Source organism: Mesocricetus auratus, unplaced genomic scaffold (assembly GCF_017639785.1).
Source record: "Mesocricetus auratus isolate SY011 unplaced genomic scaffold, BCM_Maur_2.0 Super-Scaffold_4256, whole genome shotgun sequence".
Classification (NCBI taxonomy): domain Eukaryota; kingdom Metazoa; phylum Chordata; class Mammalia; order Rodentia; family Cricetidae; genus Mesocricetus; species Mesocricetus auratus.
The window spans coordinates 32,098,100-32,121,868 of NW_024429182.1; the positions used below are offsets into that span (position 1 = coordinate 32,098,100).

General features: G+C 39.1%; 1 protein-coding gene across 1 annotated transcript in view; it reads left to right on the top strand.

Annotated features, from left to right (window-relative positions):
• Nucleotides 1-23,769, top strand: part of Glis3 (GLIS family zinc finger 3) — a 407,081-nt gene that overhangs the window by 228,640 nt on the left and 154,672 nt on the right.

Consider the following 23,769-nt stretch of genomic DNA (forward strand, 5'->3'; position numbering starts at 1 on the left):
CTCTCTCTCTCTCTCTCTCTCTCTCTCTCTCTCCCTCTCTCCCTCTCTCCCTCTCTCCCTCTCTCCCTCTCTCCCTCTCTCCCTCTCTCCCTCTCTCCCTCTCTCCCTCTCTCCCTCTCTCCCTCTCTCCCTCTCTCCCTCTCTCCCTCTCTCCCTCTCTCCCTCTCCCTCTCCCTCTCTCTCTCTCTCTCTCTCTCTCTCTCTCTCTCTCTCTCTCTCTCTCTCTCTCTCTCTCTCTCTCTCTCTCTCTCTGTGTACCAGGATGTAAAGCTCTCAGCTGCTTCTTTTGGACCATGCTATCTGCTTGCTCCCACACTCTCTGTCGTGATGATAATGAACTCACCATCTGAAACTGTAAACAAGCCCCCAATTAAATGCTTTTGTTTATAGATTGTCTTGGTTATGGTGTTTCATCACAGCAATGGAAGAATAACTAAGATTGTTGGCATGTAAGAACACAACTACAGTGGCAACAGCTTTGTAAAGTGGCTGATGTTCTCCCATTTCATACTCACACTAAGTTACAAAGATTAACTACGTTGAGCAAACTTAAGACACCTGAGTTGCAGATGCAGAGGCAGGAGTACAAGTTCAGACAGTCTGGAGGTCAAAGCCTGTGCTCCTGACTGATACACTAGTGTTTCTCAGTTGAGAAGTACTCTACATTGTCATCCCCGCTAGAGTGATACATCTGTTTGCTACAAGGTGAGGACAGAGGTAGTACTGCTAGAGCCTACCAGTAGAGCACGGGAGTGATGCCAAACCTACAACCCACAGGAAGCTTCCCAGGCAAAGAATTATCCAATCCAAGAACTTCCAAAGTGGAGCTCTACAGTTTGATCAGAGGGCTGGCAGAGAAAGACATGGGAGTAGAAGGGGCTTCCTGACGTCTTTGGCATTCAGTATCTGAAGACCTTCTTTGTTTTCCTTATGACCATGGCAAGTGGACCAAAATCCTCCTTGTCCCCCTTGCAAGGGACTGATTCTTCATTTGCAGTGAATCCAGATAGACATGGCTAGGGTGGGGGGGGTGGTAGATTCCTCTTGAGCCTGAGACTGCCAGATCCCTAAATGTTCAACCTACTCCTCTGGTGGTGCTTGACATGTTTTCCAGATGCAACACTTTGCCTCTTGTTTCTTCTTCTTGCTCTGTCTGGAACCACTCTGCCAAATGTAAAGCAGACCCATGGGGAGCATTAGAACACTGGTTCCAGCTGTGATCCCACCAACCTGGCCAGGCGGAGTGAGTGGCTGCCCCTTGCCCACCAACCCCAGCATGTAGCTGGTACCATTTCTGATTTGCCAAGAGGGTTCTTCAGAGGCTGCAGTCTCAGGGCATGGGCCATGGACTGCACCTTGCTGGCCAGCAGGGGCACCGCCCATCATACTGAGTGGCAGCTGGTGCCTGTCACACATGTCCTAGTGGCATTTGTGTTGGAAGAGAGGAGTGATCAGTGCCAGCTGGCTTCTCAGCTGCCACGATAAACAATGAGCATGAACCACCTTGTGTCTGAGGCACAGCTGAGGGGCTGTCTTTGCACACGGGCTGTGCGAGGGAGGTGGGCAGCCTCCTCATGCTCCGTATGAGCAGTTTCCATTCTGTTGTTTTCTCTCACACATGGTGTTCTGGAAGGAAAGAAAAAGAGAGAAACTGACTCAGTGTTTTTTGCCTTAGATTCTGTGGGATTCATCTCTAGATGTGTCCATTTTCTTATGTGTAAGAAGGATAATAAACATTAGAGGAGTAATGGATGAGTGGTGTTTGTGGCTTGGGTACAGGAATGCGTGTTACTTGCCTGTGGGAAACTTAATGCTACAGTGGACAGAACCCTAGGTTCTTGAGTTAGAAACCTGAATTCTAGTTCTGATTCTTTGGGATTGATGGCATGAACATGTTAGCTGCTTGTCTCACCAATGTGACCAAATACCTGACAGAAAGCAAATCAAAGATAGAAATGTTTGTTTTACTTTACCGTTTAAGATAGAATACAGTTCTTTGTGACAGAAAAGTATAGTGGCAGGAGCTTGAATGTATTGTGTCCCCAGTCCAAAAATAGAGAGCAGACAGGAAGTGAGGCTGGGTTGTACGACCTCACACTTGGCCCAGAGTGATGGACTTTCTTCAACAAGACTTCACATCCTGAAGTATTCCATCTGGGAACCATGTTTTCCAACACCTGAACTATGGGAGGTGTGTCACATACAAGCCATGATACTATGGTGAAGTTAGTCATTTCTCCCTGTGCCTAAAGTATAAACATTGCTGTATGTGTTAGTTACTCCTTCTGTTGCTGTGATAAAATGTTCCTGACCAAAACAGCTTAAGTGAGAAAGGGTCTATTCTGGCTCACAATCATCACAATGAGAAAGGCTCTCTGGGAAGTCAGAATGGCAGGGATTCAAAGGAACTAAAAACCACAAGTGCATGCCCAACTTCTCTATTTTAACATCACTGATATTCACCCAGATGATGACCCTGCCCATATCTAATCAAGATAATCCTTCACGGACATGTTTAGGGGTCCGTCTTCTAGGCTACTCTAGATCTGGTCAAGTTGGCATCTGTAACCAACACTGTGAGTTGTAACCCCTAAAATTTATTTCAACTTTACATGACTCTAGATTTAGGTTACAGTTCACCTTGCTTAGACTGGTATTGAATGTCTCCAGTTCCCCAGCATGCACTCCTTCTCATGTCTTAGCATCTCTATAAGCGGACACACAGGTCATGTCATCTTGGAGTTTCTCACAGACTAAATAAGTAGAAGAGAATCCTCTGAGGGTCACCTGTTTACTGTGTCCTTGCCCCAGTGTTAAAGGTTATCAATCTCAGGGTAAGGGATTACCTGAAGGTATTGAGCTGTGCAGAATTCTCCTAGCTATGCCTGCCTTCCTTAGAGGTCTTGGGAGGGACTATTATTGAACTTACACTGGAAGCAATTTGAACAGAAAACTTTGTGCTGTCTTTGCTGAATGAGGGCAGGCCAGGTACTGGACACTGCATTAGGATCCGTGTTCACCCGTGTTCATCCTGGGACTTACTTGCTGATAGTCGTGTTCATGCTTCATGTTGAACCTGTGGAAACGACCCTCAGTGACCTCCTACCTTCTCCTTTGATTTATAGATCAACTAGGCCAAACACTCTCAGCTACCCCTGCCTCATTTTTTGTTTTATAGTCACCAAGCTCTCCAAGGACTACAAGTTATACCTGGGAAAAGAGGATTTAAGAACTATGACACATGGCTTTCTTTGGATGATGGTTTACAAGAGAGAATGGATAAGCAGCCTGATATGCACAGATATCCACCAACAGAAAATTCACCTCTGACCTTGGGGGCTCTTCTTTTGTGGAAGGCTGGATTGGCACCCAAGGGCACAGAGAGGGAAGCAGTAGCCTTAAGAATGTCTGTGCTTGCTCTTTGTCTGTGATAAAATACCCTGATCGAAAAGCAAACTAGGGCAGTTACAGTCCATGCTTGTGAGGGCATGGTGGCAGGAACTGAACCGTTAGTCATGTCACATGGTCGGAAGCAACAATAAAGGAATGTGCCCACATGGCCTGCTTGCTTCTACTCAGCGAGCTTTCTTCACTTTCATACTCTCTAGACCGGAGCCCATGAAATAGTGCCAACCACACTCAGGCTGGCTCCAACAGCCCCATCTAACAATCAAGACAACCCCCCACAGACACTCACAGGCCATCCTGAGCTAGATAATTCCTCATCCATCTTTCTTTCCAGGCGAATTGAGACTATGGAAAGTTGACATTCAAAACTAACCATCACAGCCACTAAATTCTTATTAACTCCAAAACAAGAATACACATATTTCCTGATTTATGTGCTCTGTATATATGTTCCTTTATAACTGTAGAAGTGTACTATCTTTTATGTAATTTTGATATGATTATGTATTCCTTGTCAGACACAGAGTTGTGTAGGACATTAATGTTTTTTTATAGTATCTGGAATATTCTTCCACTGTATATGCATTCCTTTAGTTTTTTGTTTTTTTGTTTTCTTAAATTCTTGATGAACTCTCATTGGAATTTTGACTACCTCATGGCTAGGTAACACACTTATTTGATTGCCCTCTTAGTAGAGTCTAGCTTTTACTGTTACAAAGAATTGGGAAGACAATGTACAGAGGGAAGATGTAGATAACACTGAGATAAGGAAAAGGCCCTGGAACTGGGAATATGTCCAGAAACAGAGAGGATCCTCGACTTCGCTTTCACTAGTCTAGTGCAGGGACTGAGGGTGATGGGGGTCGCACTGCCAAGAGAGGTCTGGGCTTTATTATAGTGAATCATAAAGAAGCAGCTAGAACGTTTTGCTCACTTTTAGGAGACCTTCTCTTTTAAGAGACCCTCAACAGGTTCAAGTAGGGCTGAACCACTTGTGGCTTACAGTGAATTTGCATATACACTGAATTTGGGGGGCCTCTCCTGGTTGTCTTCTCTTCTAGAAGATGAGTTGACGCATGATCTTAAGGGTTGTTCTTAGAAACATTAACTCCTGAGTCACAGGAATGCCAGATCATCATCATTAAATCATTATTTGATTTTGTTCAACAAAAGAGTACTTGCCTGAGAATCACTGGACCTTTGTTCTGACTGCTCTTCTCTGGAAATCTCAGTCCAAATGAACTTCATGAAACATTTGTCACCTCATCACAGTACTTTGGGTGGGTTTCTGATAGAACTGTTGTCCTTCCCCCTCTTACCTTTAGTTTGTATCACTCCTAATAGCTCATCAATATTTACCTGGAAAGTTTAGGTTTTATGAAAAAACATGATCATTCTAGAAACAATGGGGCAGAGTATTAGATCTCTGCTTTCTCCCTTACCTACTGTTCTAGATAGCTTTTTTGGTATGGTAAGACATTCTGACCAAAAGAAAGTTGGGGTAGAAAGCATTTATCTGACTTACCTTTACAGACCACAGTCCAACATCCCAAAAAATCCAGAGCAGGAACAGGAGGCAGGACCTCAAGCAGAGACACTACTTACTTATATGTTTTCCATGGCTTGCTCATCTACCTTTTCTACGTGACCCAGCACTACCTGCCTAGGAATGATTCTGCCTACACTGGGCTGAGCTCTTCAATGTTAGCCAATCAAAAGAATGCCTCACAGACAGACCCACTGGCTAGTATGACAGAGGCACTTCCTTAGTTGAGGTTTCCCTCTTTCTATATAACTTCAGTTTGTATCAAGTTGACAAAAATTAACTACTAAATAAACTTGCATAAGTCTTTTAAGAACCATGTAATTTAATATTTTCATCTCTCTCATGAAGACGATGATACTTAGTTCCACAGTTTGGGTTGATACATAAAGCACATAAAGGACTAGGTGTTTGGTGGTTGTATAGGTTGGATTTTGTCAGCTTGACACAAACCTAAACGTATTTTGGAAGAGGGAACTTTCATTGCAAAAATGCTTCAATGAGATTGGCCTGTGGGCAATTCTATGTGGTGGTGTTTTGATTAATGATTGATGTGGGAGGGCCCAGTTCTCCGTGGGTGGGTGGCATCCTTCAGCAGGTGTGGTGTCCTGAATTGTATAAGAAAACAGGCTGAACAAGCAGCCAGGAGCAACAGTGTTCCTCTATGTTCTCTGCTTCAGTTCCCACACTGAGTTTTTACCCTGAGAGTTCTGGGCTGAAATAAACCCCTTTCCCTAAGTTGCTTTTATGTTGTTTTGTCACAGCAATAGAAACCCTAATTAGGACAGTGACACACTGTCACATTCTTTCACCTATCCTCAAGCCACCATAGGCCATCAGATGGCCCTCACCTCAGTGATATGTTCAAATTATCTTCAAAGCAAGGAATTAAATAATGACGCATTTTTATCATCTGGTCTCCAGTTAAATTATATTCTCATTGGCTGGTTTACCCACTTTGCTTTATTTTCAAAAATTCCATATGGATGGCTAAATGGGATCCAGAAACAAGGCATATTTTTTCCTGACACATATGACTAACTAAAGTTAAACTGGTATGCAGAATAATGCCTAAAATAAGTGTTTCTGCTGTTTACCTGTCAGGCAAGGAATATGAAAGTAAGAACTTACAGCAGAGTGCCCAACACTGTCCACCCAGGCAAGAAAACATGCATTCTCCTGCACTATTTTGGCAGCCTTTTTGGAAAGTCCACTGAAAACATAAGGGGTTGTTGGCTCCCCTGTGTTCTTTCCACCATAGATAGCTGTACACTGAAGAATGGAACGAGCAGGTAGAGAGATCCTGTCTGTCCCCTGTGTGTCTGCAGAGGATGTGATAGCCTTCTGCAAATACACAGGACTCTATTCTTCATCTTGTCTTCTATTTCTGCTCTTCAAGAAGGACTGAAACTTATAATAGTACTACGATTGTAATAACACTAGGTTAATTTGTCAAGTTGAGAAGGAAGAAAAAGACCACGAATCCCAGAGTAGATAGATGCCTCTTCTGGACAAGCAACTGATACTGACACATTAAGTCTCTGATGATGATATTTTCTTTTATATGAACATAACTTTCCAAGTTCACCCTGCCTTTGTTAGACATCTATTACTTTCAGATTCTGTTATTTCCTGATCCCTTTGCTAATTCAGCCCCTTGGGGTACAGTCCTTAATCCTCTCTGGGTTGGGGATTCCAGAATTATCTCCTGATACCGTATTCTTCGCTACTGAGCTGTTCTGCCTTAGCTTTTTGTTATATATATGTATGTGCACATAAGCATTTTTTGTAATACATGTATATGCTTGTATGCATGAGTGAATGAATGGCAGGATTTTCTTTTCTTTTGTTTGTTTCTTTGGTTTTTTTTACTTATTTTTATGTGTATGAGTGTTTGAGTGCATGCATGTATGTGTCCCACATGTGTGCCTGGTATGCATGGAGGTCAGAAGAGGGCATTAGAGCCTCTGGAGATACAGGTGGTTGTGAGCTACCTCATGTGTGATGGAAAACACACCTAGGTCCTTTGAAAGAACACCCAGTGGTCTTAATGGCTGAGCCATCTCTCCAGCCCAGGACATTCTTTCATATAGCAATAGTTTAGATTTTTGCCAGTGGGTTAGCTGAAGGTTGTGTGTTTGAAATCTTGATGAGTTTTGTCAAACCATCCCCATAATAGAATGTACTGCTCTTTTACAGCAGTTATTTTGAGACATATTTTCAGCATTAGCTGCTATAGAGAATATAGAAATGACAGAATGTGTGAAGGTAGGAGCTGTAGCTCGAATGTTTCTGTGGACAGCTCAGAATAGATTGGAGAATTCAGCATCAGGACCATCAAGATCATGGGGCTGACCCACTGCTGGTTATTTGAGTGATTGGCTTTAGTTGTAGCTTCTCTGTGAATCCTTGTGGAAGTTACTGTACCTTATATCTTCATTAAATCACGTTCTAAATGGATGCCACCATGAAAATGATGCATAGTAGGTCCAAAAGTCAAATATATTTAAAATACATGTTCTAAAGTTATTATGGTGAAGTTAGAAATAGGTCCCTGGTGAAGTAGATGGAAGTAGTGCCTGGGTTAGTATTTCTGAGAGGTACACAGCATCTTCTCAGTGAATTTTAGTCTCCATTTCACTATTGTCTGAAACTACACGGCTAATAAGAAGTCCCTCCCTTTCTCATGTGCCTCCTAAAACACTGGGTATCTTGGTTTTTGCTTGCTGCTTGTAGCAAATTACCACAAACAGTGTGACTTCTTATAGCACAGTTTTATCATCTTACCTATCTGGAAGTCAGGACATGCACAGCAAGCAAGTATACTTTCAGTTTCACACATGGGAAAGATCAAAAGAGAAGGAGACTTCCTAATTGAGGCCTGGCCCCTTCTGGAGACTCCATTCTCTTGCCTTGCTGAGCTTCCAGAGGCCTCCTGCATTCCTGAATTTTTCACTGCATTTCCCATCACTCCAGTCTCCTCCTGATTCCATTCCTTCCCCCTTTGAGAGTCACTCTTATGGTAGCACCTGAATAATCCGGGTCATTATCTTAATTTCAGTATTTTAACCTGAGATTAGTTGTAGTTTAACCATGGCTGCCAAGTCTCTTTGAGCATGTAATGAGATGTGTTCCAAGGTCTGGGGGATAGGATGCCGGTCTTGTTGCGGGACGTTGCTGGGCCTCATGGTAGAGAGGAAGGAGAACTACCCAGAAGGATCAAAGTAAGAATCCCACAGGAGTAGAGAGTATATTTGCCCCACTAAAGACTAAATCCCAATTTGAGAAGAATGAAATTGGACCCAGAAGGCATGACTCTTATTGAATCTTGGGTTTGGTTTGTTGAAAGCTGTTATTTGTAAAATTCATCACGCTAACTATGCCTTGCCATGTAACACTCGTAAGTGGCAGATATGGTGACTAACTGCTCACTTGAATGCCTCAAGCTATTTAGAAATTTTAAAAAATTAAAAGAAGCCTTAACTTGAAGTCTTGCATTGGAATTTCTTTGCTTTTAATGAAAGTGAACCCAAACAGACATGTTTATAAACAGTTTCACGTGAGAGAGCTCAAAAGGGAACACTTTCTTTAGCATTTTCTGCAAACACAACTTTCTCATATTATTGTTTGCTATCTTCCTATGCAATAACATGACTTTTTGTTAATTGGCAAAATATATTCTTTCCTAGAAATTCCCTGAAAATAATTTATACTTGCTACATATTTCTCTCAAACACACTCTCTCTTTCTCCGTCTCTTTTGGTATACCTTAATCTTTGACAGGCACATGCATTTTACTCCTAAAAGGTCATGAATAAAAAGTATGATTCATTGCATAAAATTTTTTAGACTTTGTTTGGTTTGACAGTTGTTTTTTTAAGTAATAAAGGCATAGTATTTATTTCTTAATTTTCTCATTCATTGATTCATCAGACAGAACTTAAGAATTTCCTGTGTGGCATGCATAATATACAAATAAAATAGACATGAAGTCAGACATATTGAATATCTTCAAGGCTGTCAGGCGCCTGGCACAGTGCAGCCTGTGAAGTGAATACACAAGAGGTGTTGACTGAATGGCATTGACATCATTGTGTCTGACTGCAAGATAGCAGAGACTTTAAAAAATTAACATAATTTTGTACAAGTACAGAGGAAGGAGGGACCATCAGAACTGTCAGATGCTCTGATATCTGCTGATGCTGCAGAAAAAGGAACTGGGGAGGTTGAGACGGTCGGAGTTGTCAGGTAGAGTGAGCTATGGAGCTGTGGTGACTCAGGATGTGTGCACATCGAGTAGCAATGGTTGTCACAAGAGCAGCAGGTGGTGATGGGAGATGAATCACAGGTGACCAGAGGTTCCATGGGGAAGCAGCTTCTTTGCCTTATCAGGAGCTTCAATTTTATCCTGTAGATAACAGGAAACCAGTTGATGCTTTAACATGAAGAGCTAAAAAATATCCTTTCTTCTTGCTAAACTTTTGAGAATTGTAAAATCATCATATCTACCAGAGACAGAATACATAATTTATGCACACGTGTTCATATACATCTATTATATTATTATTATTGTTATTATTGTTGAAACAGGGTTTCTCTGTGTAGTCTTGGCTGTCCTGGAACCAGTTCTGTAGACCACCCTGGCCTCAAACTCGCAGAGATCCGCCTGCTTTTATGCCACCACTGCCTGGATACGCCTTTTGTAATTGTAATTTGACTCTGGTTAGTTCAGGAGACAGGTGGATCTTGGTCTTATAGCACCCCTGTGTCTTTCCTAGATCCATTCCTTCTGAAGAAGTTACTACTGCAATTTTAATTTTGTATTGATAACTTCCCTGTTATTTTTTTATCTTCAGAGCTTTGCTGAACTCAGGCATTATGTACCTAAAGATATACTGAAGTGTAGGTAAAAGAAAAAAATCAGATGCATTTCTTTTATGGTTTTTGTTTTATCTTCTGGTCGATATGTGGGTAACTAAACTTCAGAGTTGTGAAATATTTATAGGGTGATTTTTTAAAAAAAATTAATCATTTGATTTACCATCACATGTTAAGATTATGTGAAATTTTCCTATTCTGAATAACTTTGTACTGATGGTTTTTGTACTTGTTTGTTGCATTAAGTATTTTTGTACATTGTTTACTGAAAGCATAAATGTCTAGGAGCTTTGAGAGAGAAATTATTACAGCAGTGATGTATGCATGTTCAAGTTTGATGCCTTGTATCTGAGGCATGTATTAATTTACATTCCCACTATGGTGTAGAATTGTTGCTTTTTCTTCTTATACTTGCTGTTTGGTACTAGCAGACATTTTAATCTTGGCACTTTTACTGGAAACAAGAAAATGTCACTGTAGATTTTTTTCTTTTGTAGCCCTGGTCATCCTGGAGCTCTGTAGACCAGGCTGGCTTCAAACCTACAGATCCGCCTGCCTCTGCCTCCCAAGTGCTGGGATTAAAGGTGTGTACCACTGTGCTCAGCCCATTTCAGATTTTTAGTTTGCATTTTTTCCTATATACTCATGAGTGTGAGCTTCCTTTTCTATGTTGATTGGCCATTTGTAATTTCACTGTGAAATATAGGTCTCTCCTTTTAAAACTTGGCTAGGTAAATCTCACAAATGTTTATATTATTCTACACGGAACTGTGCATTTCTTTCTTTCTAACCTTTAGTTGAGGCAGTGTCTTTGGGAGATAATGCTTTCCTCTAGTTCATGACAAGCTCTTACTTGCTTTATTGTCTTTTGATGAACATTCTTAATTTAAATGAAATGGCAATTCTTTTTCCTGAATGTAATTTGTGTCTCTTATGCTCTAGGCATCCCTTTCTAACTTAGGGTCTTCAAAATACTCCCAATGGTTTTCTTTCTTTTTTGAAATATATTTGTGCTAACCTGATCTGTGTTAGCTTTAAATTGTTTCATTTTCTCGGTTTTTGTTTTGTTATGTTTGTCTGAATACTGAGACGTGGAATCTGTTCCTGCTGTTTCTCTGGACCCCACTTTTTCTCTACATATTTTAAAGGTACGCACCCTTTTCCTATAACTCAAGGCATAGTGCTCCCCTCATGACCTCCCGTCTCTGATCCCCAGGCTTGACTATTACGTGATGTGGTAATACTTTTGTCATTTACAGAGACAGGTTCTGAGATGATCTTGGCAGTTATTTCTTCATGTACATTACATGATAAGGTAATCAAGGTTCTTGAAGCATCTGGTTGAGGTTTTGATTAGAATTTAACTGAAATTTGATTTCAGGTGTAAAAACATCAATATGCTTGCAAAGGAGACCCTTCTCTCCATAAGTATGATTTCTTTCTCAACTTCTTCCCTCCTTTTTTTAGGGTCTTCCAATGAGCTTTTTATAAGCTTTTAATACGATCACTTATGCCTTTTGCTAGTCTTCCCACTCAGGCATATTGTATGCTTCTGTATTTGTTTCAGAAGTGATAACTTCCAAAAATTTACATTGCAAACTCATGATTTCTCATGCATAGAAATTAAACTTTGCTAGGAAAAACACTCTTGGAAAATCTAGAGAAACAACTTTCTGGTTCATTGCTAATAAAAATACCAAATGATTGAAACTTCCGTGGAGAGGAATTGCACATAAACTTACATATTTATTTGTCCTTCAAAGAAAAAACCCAATTCTAAAAAATTTAGCTTAGTAAAATGCTTGTACATTTAGGAAGCAATTTATACTTCTACATCTCTGAAGCAATTTTTCAGGACAAATTATGTCTTGTGGTGTTTGTTGCAATAATAAAATATTGGAAACCCAAATTGCAGTTCTAGAGATGGGTTAAATAACTATGGCATTCAAAGTAGTTGAATTCTGTGAGATGTAAAAGCATGAAGAATATTTCTATAAACAGGTATGATTTGACATACAGGATAATTGTTAAATAGAAAAGAGCAAGTATAAACCAGCATGCATTGTGTATAAATATGCAACCTTTTGCTTTAGAGGGAAAAGAAATAGGTTTGTGAGTGAGTGAGTGTGTGTGTGTGTGTGTGTGTGTGTGTGAGATAAGCCAGAAAGGATTGATATGGTGGACTGAGTATCAGAAGCATTATCCTAATACTTGTTTCACAATTTCTCTGGGTTTTTGGTTGGGTTGTTTCTTATGGTAACTTGTATTCTTCTAGGTGTTCATCTCAATTTGTAATATAGTGGTATAAATATCGAATGTCTTTCTAATTTCTGCTACAGATTTACATGCTTTTTTTCACTTCTACTATTTTAACTTGTGCTACAGCCCCATTTTCTTCTTTGCTAGTACTTGTCAGAAACGAACTAAATTTATTATTACTATAAAGGAACAAGTTTGGGACTTCCTCTCTGTGTCTTTTTAAATTTATTACTTTTATTATTGCTTCTCCTAATAAAGATAAATTGATTTTTTCTTAATTATTAATATTATTTGGTAGCATAAACATTACATGTCATTATTCTTCCTTAAAAACTGCGTTAGCTGAATCCCACAAATATTTACATATTAATATGTAGTTTTAATTTATTAAAAGGTAAAAGACAGACTTAATAAAGTTTGCAAATCTGTCTTTTGCCCAGTATTGCTTTTATTCAACTCTCTCACTATCAGAATGCAGCCTTCAGCTGCATTTTGGGATTATATAGTTTCCCTTGACTGTCACACAGAGTAATGAGGTTTCCTGTAAGCTCTGGTCTTTATGAGTGTATCATGGGAATTCTTTGAGGCCTCCATTTATGTGCACTCATTTCAGGATCCTTACAAAAGCTCAGGGACTTGTATAACTTTAAAGCATCATTGTAGTAGTGTTTCAGACCTCAAAAAGTGCTTGAGCTCAGAACACAGACCCAGATGTGCGTTTAGAAATTTTCAAGGGGCCTTTTCCCCAAACTTTCCACCAATAGCCAAGACTGTTTTGCCTGTAGCAAAGTGAGACTCAACAGTCTTTTTCATAGTAGGTCAAGTTTTGTTTTCCTACTGCATTTGCTTTTATCATTTTGAAATCCTTGCTTCAAGTTTTTAGATCTCTCAGGAGGCAATTCCCAAACTGGACCCATGTTCTGCTTCTTCCTACTGGCCCCTTGGAAGTCACACTCTAGCATACATGGAACAGGGAGACTATTTTGCCAGCTCTTGTTAATTTGATGGCTAGTTTCCTTATGCCTCTTAAGCCATTCCCTCACTCTTTTTCCAGGTTAGCCATCTTAAAAGTGCTACTTTGGAAAATATTTCAACCACCATTTTAGATGCTCTGTATCAGAAAAGATTTCCCTGAATATTCCATCTACTACATTGTTGAAGAAATAAGAATGTAGGTTTTGAATTTTAGGAATGTTAATGAATTGAATATAGACTAACCTCAGGGACATGCCAAATCTGATAATTGAATCTTCTTTAATAGTTTTGCTGGCAATACAGTATCACAAAATGTTGAGATCACAATTTTTATGATTTATTCACACAAAGATATACAATTTCTATAGTCTTAGGTTTTTGGTATAGATATTTATGATTGCCATGCTGTAAATAAGAAATATAACTCAAGATCTAAGTGTCAATATTACATACTTTCTTGCCAGTACAACTTTGCTAAATTGTTTTGTCATCAGAGAACCCTGAGCAGAGATCAGGCCATGGTGGTGCTGAGAAATGGGAATTGAAGCAGCTTTTGCTTTCTCTAAGAGAAGATAAAAGGGTCTCTGCAGTAGGAAACGCTTGACTGTGGTCAGTTTAGAAACTTCAGTGAGAAACCTTCCACTACACCAGTGTCTTAAGTCATATTGGGAAACCCTTGACAGCATCAGCCTCACAAACCCACAGCTGCTTTTCTCCAAAGTCTACAAAGTGTGGTTCACTCCATGAAACTGGATGAATGCAAATTCTCAGGCCTCTGACCTTAAACGTTTCCAGTCAAGAAGAAACTCCAGGGGTAGGGTCTAGAAATCTCTGTTTTGAAGAAGGTTGGTGGTTAATTCTGTTTATATGTTTGATTTTGGAATAGATTGCTTAAAAAAGGTAAGCCAGTAATTTAGTTTGTGACACTATTTGTAACGTATATAGAAAACCAAATTATTCATAGTAGGAAGAAAATTGGGATTGGTTGTGACTTAGTGGTACAGTGTTTGCCCAGTATTCTTGAGGCTGTCAATGCAAGCCTAATTAGTACTTAGTTCCTGGTTTACACATGTAATCCCAACATTCTGGAAAGTGGGAGGTTTCAAATTTGAGACCAGTGTTGGCCACACAGAGAACTCTAGGTCAATCTGAGCTATATGGTAAGACTGTCTTAAACACAGAAAACAAAGCAAAACAAAATTCAGAAATTACCTGATTTTTCACTGGTAGACAAATTGTAAAATTAATTGTGATCTGAACGTTTTATATAATTACATAACAAGAAAAACTATTTAAAATATTTGATTATCAAAAAGTCTATTATATTTAAAATACATGTTCAAATATATGTACACATATATGTTTATGGTGACATTTTTAGATATTCAGATTCTTTACTCTTTGGAAATATGTGAAAGCATGTTGTTGATTCTCCTTGGGAGTGGCATTTACGGAAGTTTTTATAGGTACATATACATACATTAAATGGATATACAGTCATTCTGTGTGTGTTTCAGACATCTATGTGGAGCGAGTACTCATTCTATATCTATCAATTCGAAAATAAGCTGTTTGATATGGGAGTAAAACTGCCTTGTGCTGCAGGTTTCAGAAGATGAATGATCCCACCTGCCTGGCCAACTTTTTCAGAATGGCTGGGGAAGGAAGTTGCACAAAGATATCCTGATCTGGTAAATGGTACCAGGCTACATGGTCAGTGGGTTCTTCTCATGGGATATTTTCAGGCAAGTTTATGATATTGTTGACTAATAATAAATCTCCAAAATTTGAGAGATGGAGTGAGAACACAGGAAATGCAGAATCCTTTTTCTCCACGATCTTGTAGTTCAGAAAATCCCCAACATCTGGCTCACGTGTGAAGCCAGGAAAGATATGGTTTACCCTGGCAGCTGTCCTTGCTGAGGGATGGAGCTGCTGGCTTCATGTCCCATAGGGAAAACATTCTGCAAGGGTTTGCAAAGATTTTGCTCCCAAGTGGAAAAATCTTCACACACATCATACTAAATGAGAGAGAAATTTTTGAGCCTTTTCCTGAGGGATTAAAAATGTTTGACCTTATCAGAATTGGTCAAAACCTAGACTGTTGGAAGCACTGTCTGCTCTTTTGTTTTTTACCATCTAAATGAAAGGTTATACCCTAGAGTCCAAAGCTTTACAGGCAGCGAATGCACTGCTAATAGTTTTTTTTTTCTCTTTACTTTATTACGGGAATTCACAAAGTCAAAAGTGGACAGAAGAGTTCTGGTGATCTACTGTTTAATAGTGAAAACAAGCATGTTTATTTCTGATGAGGTTAGGCTAATAACCTTACTTACTCCTGTTCATGATATTCTCTTCCTTTTGTTGGTATTTGGTTTAGGAAAACAAGGGTAATTTTGCTTCTTTGAACTCTTCCCAGCCACACCTTGAAGAAGGAAACTGATTTTCTTGTTGTCTCTATTCTCCAAAGAAACAACTGTCATTAAAATAGACTACTCATTTTAGTTAATTCGTTTTCTGTCATTTTGAACTTCTATATCTCAAATTGTTAAGACGTTTAAAAATTTTTCTTCCCACCTCAAAGTTACTTTCAGAACAGACAAATTTACCTTAAAGGCAGGTTTCAAATGGAGAGTCCTATTTTCTCATTGATTTCATATTATAAACTCTGATTTTAGTTCCTCTCAAAGTAATTGGCATAAGGATGTCATGAAGTCTCACTTAAAAATTTTGTAGAAAAGTATTAGAAATACCCAAGTTAAGCAACAATTAAAACACAGAAAAATATCACTAAAACAAGACTGAAGGTATCAGTAATTTAGTTGATCATCATGTAAAGCACAGCAAATAAAGATACAGCCATGGAGTTCAGAGCCTTTTATAGTTTCCTAAACATTATCATACCAGAGTATGTTAACCCTTCAAATGAAGTCACAGTTTCAGCTGTTGCAACCAGGTTGGCTTTAATATTTTTTAAAATTGCTTTACTCACTTTGTTTCATTTTCCCTCTCTGTGCATTTGCTAAACACTCTTGAGATAGTATTGAGATTCTTCTTGGTATCTTTGTTGAAGAGCCTTGGAGGAGAATGAAAAACTAAAGGCCGGGATGGATGACTGGAAAGATGCCTCCTGGAATGCCCGTTTGCTTGCTGTATGCAGAACACCTCGGTGATAGACCTTTGAGAGCTTCCTTTCTTTCCATGAGCACATCTACTAAAATGTTGCAGGAGCTGCAGAGTTCCACTGACAAACTTACTAGTAACTACTTTCTTCTTAGGGAAGGAGTTTCAAATGGGTATTTTGAAGGTCTCCAGCCCTTGGTTTTGCACCAGAAATATTAGCCTGGTTTCTTGTTAAGCAAAACTGTTCCACTTTGAAACAAAGAATCCTTGTTGATTAGGACTGTTCTTCAAATTTGGGAACAGCTTTTATTGGCAGGAAGGAACATGGCTTTTGGCAGAGGCCATGGGAAGCTTAGCTCTGTTGTTCAATATATATGAAACTAAATTTTATGAGATTCTGTTTTCTTTACCACTACAAGCTTCGATATGTGTGGTTATGTGATAATGAAAGTTAACTTCATGGCTGTGGGCCTTAAGATTAATTACATCCTTGGCTTTTTGGAAGTCAAGTACTCTTTTGCTCTTCTGTGTAGTTGAATAAAACTATTCTGGGTGGAGAGATGTATGCTTAGAAAATCCTGAGTGTCAGGGAATTCCTACTTGCCATAGGGCATGAACTTGTAGTCAGCCAAATAACTTAGGAATTAGAGGTGAATTATGTGCCTCACACACTGATTGACTCAATGCAGATCCCATCGTGAGTCAGTACTAAGCCAGATGCAAACCAACCTTCAGTGAATGTATTCCCCTGGAAGTTAAGACTTGTAAGCTATCAGTATTTACTAATCAGCTCCTGTTATATTTCCAGCATGCCTCCTCCTTGGAATGAATTAATGAATGTGACATTCCTTCTCTCTTGCTTCTACACCTGCCATGTTTGAAATAAACTTCGAGGAAGAAATATCATCTAGATTCACCATTCAGTGACTTTAGGTTTTTAAAGTCAAATATTTATTGAGATTATTGTAGATTTGTATTTACTTATAAGAAATAAAGAACCCTTGTGTACTTTGCCTATTTCTCCCAGGATTTTGATAAATAACCTGGATATTGGCCTTGAGGTAGGTGTGGGTGTGTGCGTGTTTCTCTCTGTGTGTGTGTGTGTGTGTGTGTGTGAGAGAGAGAGAGAGAGAGAGAGAGAGAGAGAGAGAGATTTGCACTTGTCTTTTTTACTTTAAATTAGAAACAAGCATGCTTCAAATGTCAATCCCAGCTCCCCCTTCTCCCTCCACCAGCCCCACCTCCAACCCCCACCCCCAGCCCAATCCCCACATCATTCCCCAGGGAGGGTGAGGCCCTCCTTGGGGGGGATATCCAGAGTCTGTCATTTCATCCAGGACAGGACCTAGGTCCTTCCCCATGTGTCCAGGCTGTGAGAGCATCCCTCCATGTGGAATGGGCTCCCAAAGTTCATTTGTGTGCCATGGTGAACACTAATCTACTACCCAAGGCCCCAGAGATTTCTGAGGCCTCCTCACTGACACTACATTCATGGAGTCTGGATCAGTCCCCTGTTGGCCTCTTAGCCATCAGTCTGGGGCTCAAGAGCTCCCCCTTGTCCAGTCAGCTGTCTTTGTGGGTTTCACCAGCACAGTCTTGACCCCTTTGCTCATCACTCCTCCATCTCTGTCACTGAGTTCCAGGGGTTCAGTTCAGTGTTTAGCTGTGAGTATCTGTCTCTGCTTCCATCATCACTGGATGAAGGTTCTAGGATGTCATATAACGTAGTCATGAACCTTATCATCAGGTAGGGACTATTAATGTAGTCTCTCCACTATTACTTAGTTTTCCAGTTGGTGTTATCCTTGTAGATCTCTGGAATCTCACTGGTGTCAGCTTTCTCCTCAAAGCTATAATGACTCCAACTATTATGGTATCTCTCATCCCAGTCTCCTCTATTCTTACCCCGACTCAACCTTCCTGCCCCCCCCCATGTCTTCTTCTACCCTCCTCTTATCCCCCTCTCTTTTTCCTGGTTCCCTCTTTTCTCTCCCTATGTTCCCAATCTGCTCAGGAGATCTTGTCACTTTCCACTTCTTTGGGGTATAATGCATATCTCTTGGGAACCTCCCTGTTTCCAAGACTCATTGGCCCTGGGATTGTAGGATGACATTCCCCTGGTCCATGTCTAAAATCCATATATGAGTGAGTACATACCATGTTTGTCTTTTTGTGATTGGGTTACTTCACTCAGGATGGTTTCTTCTAGTGCTATCCATTCAAGATTCCATTGTTTTTTCTGGTGAGTAGTACTCCATTGTGTAAATGTACAACATTTTCTCTATCTACTCTTCAGTTGAGGGACATCTAGGTGCTTCCAGGATCTAGATATTACAAATAATGTTGCTATGAACATAGTGGAACAGACACCCTTGTTATGTGAATGGGCATCTTTTGGGTATATGCCTAAGAATGGAATTGCTGGATCTTGTGGTAGACTGATTCCCATTTTCCTGAGGAATCTCTATACTGATTTCGAAAGTGGCTGTACAAGTTTGCACTCCACCAGCAATGGAGGAGTGTTCCCCTTTCTTTACATCCTCTCCAACATAAGCTGTCATTGGTGTTTTTGATTTTAGACATTCTAACAGGAGTAAGATGATATCTCATGGTTGTTTTGATTAGCATTTCCCTAATGGCTAAGGATGTTGACCACTTTCTGAAGTGTCTCAGCCATTTTATACTCCTCTATTGAGAATTCTCTATTTAGTTCAGTCCGCCACTTTTTAATTGGTTCCTTTGGTGTTTTGGAGAATAGCTTCTTTAGTTCTTTGTAAATTTTGGAGATCAGCCCTCTGTCAGATGTGGGGTTAGTGAATATATTTTCCCAATCTGTGGGTTGCCTTTTGTTCTTGCTGACTGTCCTTTGCCTTACAGAAGCTTCTCAGTTTCAGGAGGTCTCATTTATTAATTGTAGGTCTCAGCATTTGTGCTACTGGTGTTATGTTCAGGAAGCTGTCTCCTGTACCAATTTGTTCAAGGTTACCTCCCACTTTCTCTTCTAACAGCTTCGATGTGGCTGGATTTATGTTGAGGTCTTTGATCCCATTTGGACTTACGTTTTGTTCATGGCGATAGACATGACTCTATCTGCATTCTTCTGCATGCCAGTATCCAGTTATGCCAGCACCATTTGTTGAAGATGCTATCTTTTTTTCCATTGTATAATTTTAGCTTCTTTGTCAAAAATCAGCTGTTCATAGGTTTGTAAATTAATCTCAGAGTGTTCAATTCGATTCCATTGGTCTACCTGTCTATTTTTTGTGCCAATACCAAGCTCTTTTCAGGACTACAGCTGTATAATAGAGCTTGAAGTCCAGAATGTTTATGCCTCCAGATGTTGCTTTGTTGAGCAGGGTTGTCTTGGCTATCCTGGGTCTTTTGTTTTGCCGTATAAAGTTGAGAATTGTTCTTTCAAGGTCTGTGAAGAATTGTGCTGGGATTTTGATGGGGATTGCATTGAATCTGTAGGTTGCTTTTGGCAGGATTGTCATTTTTACTACATTGATCCTACCTATCCAAGAGCATGGGAGATCTTTCCATTTTCTGGTGTCTTCTTTAATTTTTTTAAAGACTCAAAGTTCTTGTGATACAGGTCTTTCACTTGTTTGGTTAGCGTTACCCCAAGGTATTTTATCTTGTGTGTGGCAATTGTAAAGGGTGATATTTCTCTGATTTCTTCCTCACCCCTCTTATCTTCTGTATATAGTAGGGCTACTAATTTTCTTGAGTTGATCTTGTATCCTGCCAATTTGCTGAAGTTGTCAACCAACTGTAAGAGTTCCCTGGTAGAGTTCTTTGGGTCACTTATGTAAACTATCATATCATCTGCAAATAGTGAAAGTTTGACATTTTCCTTTCCAATTTGTATTCCCTTTGGTTGTCTTATTGCTCTAGTTATAACTTCAAGTACAATATTGAAGAGGTATGGGGAGAGGGGACAGCCTTGTCTTGTTCCTGATTTTAGCAGAATTGCCTTGAGTTTCTGTCCATTTAGTTTGATGTTGGCCGTTGGTTTTCTGTATATAGCTTTTGTTATGTTTAGGTATGTTCCTGCTATCCCAGATCTCTCCAAGACCTTTACCATGAAGGGTGCACTTGTCTTAATGTGTAGATTTTTGTACTGAGCAACTGAGGTTGAATATTTTCTATACCACTAGCATTTCTCCTTTCCCTTTTCATAACCTCACCCACTTTTTCCCCAGCCATACTGACCTTAATTTTCTTCAAACCAGTAAATCTGTCCTTGCTAAAATGCTTTCATTCCAAAAATGTGACATAAACAGAACCTTACAGTATGTAATCTCTTATGATAGTTTTTTTAATTCAGCATAATTTATTGGAGATCCATCCATTTTTGCATATATATATATTAGTTTTTATATCTGAGAGGTGGTAAACAATGTGCATGTTCCACAGTATGCTAATCTGACCATTAACCTGGTGAAAGACATGCGGTCTGATTCCGGTTTGACCTACTACACATAAAATCTGTTATGCACATTTGTATACAGATTTTTATGTGTGGTCATAAATTTCCATTTTCATGGGTGAATGCCTAACGTGTGATTTCTGGGTCATTTTATAATTTTGTGTTTATTTTTAAAGAAAATTTTTTCAGACTGACTGTATTTTTTAAGTTTCCTACCATCCATGCATGAGTCATATAACTTCTCCATGTCCTTGCAAGCATTTGGTATTATCGCTTCATATTTCAGCTGTCCCTTTAGGAACAAAGAGTTATCTCACCATGATTTAGCTGAACATCTTTCCATTTGGCATCTGTAATGTTCAGTAAAGTCACTGTTGAAGCCTTCTCTTTCTAATTGGATAGTTATTTTGATTATTGTTGAATGTTCTTTATCTTCTGTATATTTGTGCCCAGTTAGGTATGTGATTTGCAAACTCTTACCCAGTTTCTCTGCATTTCATCCTCTTCCCATAAACTTCGGCCAAGAAGTTTTATTTTTGAGGAGGACAAACATTAGTATTTTGCAGATCATGTTTTAGTACTATGTCTGAGAATTCTAATTTTAGTTTGAAAAGATTTATTTTTAGTTTTTCTGCAAGTGCCATAGTGTTATGCTTTACAGTTAGACCCATGGTCTATTTTCAGTTATGTTTTTGTCAGGTATGAACTCTGGCTCAAGTTAATATTTTTATTTGATTTGATTGATTGATTGATTGGTTATATATGGTTGCTCAGTGGCCCCAGCAACATTTCTTTTAAAGGCTAGCCTTCCTTCGTAGAACTAGTCTGGAGACTGCTACGTGCCTGTCCAGCATAATTATCAGAACCTATTTTGCACTCCTCTGTTTTGTTCAACTGTTCTGTCTTCATTAACACTACATTTCTCTAATTACTGGAACTAATTAATGACTAATAACAATTAGTGACTAATGCCATAATGTGAAGCGCTAAGATTCTCTCCCTTTTATTCTTTTTTGTTACTGTTTTAATTGTTCTGGGACCTGTCTTTTCAAATATATTTTATGTAAAGGACAGAAATTTTCTATTTGAGTCTGTTTACCTTTGACACTTTTAAATATCATCTTGCAAATATTAGATGGTGTTTTAATTTTAATCACTGACCTCATGAGGAAAATTATAATCTCTTGCATGCAGCAATGCACCTGCTTTTCTGGATTATCTGTTTCCATTCTAGTGATCTAGGATTATTTCTTAAATTGTTTTCTTTCTGTTTTAAGACTTTCTCTAGCAATCTTTAATGGTAAGTGTCCTAAAGTTATATTCTTTGCTTTTTTTCATGAGAATCACAAAATTAAACAAAGAAAACTTCCTTTCATTATTGCATAGTAATTTTCCTATATGTAACATTTGATATCAAAAGGTCTTTCCATTTCAGCTACTGAAAGCGCCCCATTCTGGCCTCGATGATTACTATTATTAATAGTCAGTTTGTTCAGAATGAATCCAAGTGTTAGGTTAGTGAATTGTATACTAGAAACACAGTTTTGAATAACCTATACCTCAGTAAAGTTGGGGTGAAATCTCACTGTTGTTTGACTTGGTGTTCCCATAAATAGTGTGTTCTTTTCTCTGTCTCCTTTCTAGACATTTTTCTTCATCTTTAGTCTTGAATTGTGATGTTATGGGAGCCCAGCAGTGATGACCATTCAGAATTTGTAAGCAATTAAAAGTCTTTATTCCAGCCTGATAATTCCATGCTCAGGTATTCAGGACCCAAGTGTTTAGAATACGGGTTTATTTTTAAAGGCAACAAACATGTTCTGCTCTCTTGCTCAGCAGCTGCAGGGGGAGTTTTTGTGCAGGAACGCAGTTTAACAGAAGCTAAGTTAGCTGGAGCGCCTTGACCTCAGGTTCCCAGAATAGAGTTGGGTGATGTTAATAGCAGAGATCAAATTCTAGTTAAACCTAAAATGGCCTTAGTAAGAAAGCACGATGGAGGAACCTCTGTACTGTCTCACCCTGTCACATTGTGTCTTAATGTGGATTGGTTTTTGAGTCATCTAATTTAGACTTGTTGTGTGTTTTTAAGTTGCAGGTTTGCATATTTTGCCAAAGTAGGGCAGTTTTAGCCATCATTTCTGAAACATTTGCTCATCACCACTCGTTTCTCTGAACTCTGATACCAAACAGTGGATCTTTAATTCTTGGTTCGCCAGTCTCTAAGCCTCCATTAGATTCTATTTATTGCTTCTTTTTTACTGAGATTGGGCAACTTCTACACTCAACTCCACTAATTTTGTCCTTGATCGCCTCACCATTGAGCACATGAGATAAAATTTTAAAATTTCTATCATTTTCTAGTTTATAACATCATTTTATTTTTATAGCTTCCATATCTTTATGTAAATCTCAGTCTCTTTTGTTTCAAGAGAAATTATAATTTATTACTGAAGCCTTTTTTATGATGGATGCCTTTAAATGTCCTTTTAAAGATACTTCTGCTTTCTAAATTATTAAATTTATTTTGATGTTGGCATTAGTTGATTGCCTTTTTTTCATACAAGTTGGTGGTTTTCTTAGTTCATGGCTGATGACTGGATTTCAGTTTTATCCTGAAATTCTGTCTGTTGTACCTGTGAGTGATGATTTTTATTTCAGCTCTCCCTATGGGCTTCACTGTTGAGGTTTAGTCCATGAATCTTTGCATGTTTCATGGGGAGTGGCAATGTAGTTCTTAGAGTACTTGTGGGACTTTTTATCTGGCTCAGTTTCTGGAGTATCTCAGGGTTGGTCCTTGGCTGGTTCTCAGTAGGGGAGTCCTGTGGTGGGATTCTTTCCTTAGTGTGCCCTGGTAGGGGAAAATGTGAGGATCATGGTTACAAAAAGGATCCCAAGACCGAGTCAACTGATAAATCTGGGACCTTCTTCATAGTATTTGCCTAACCCAAGTTAAAGGTGTATACTGATTTTTCTCTGTTATTTTCAATTTTGTATCTATTTCTAAGCCTCATTCCATCCTCTTTAATGAGGCAGAAGTTTCAGTGAGTCTACTGCATTTGGTTTGAATAAGTGGAATTAGGCTTCTAGGACCTCACCCAGGTCAATTGTATTCCTGCTAAGCCATCTCCATTGTGCTTTTGATTTAGTAGTG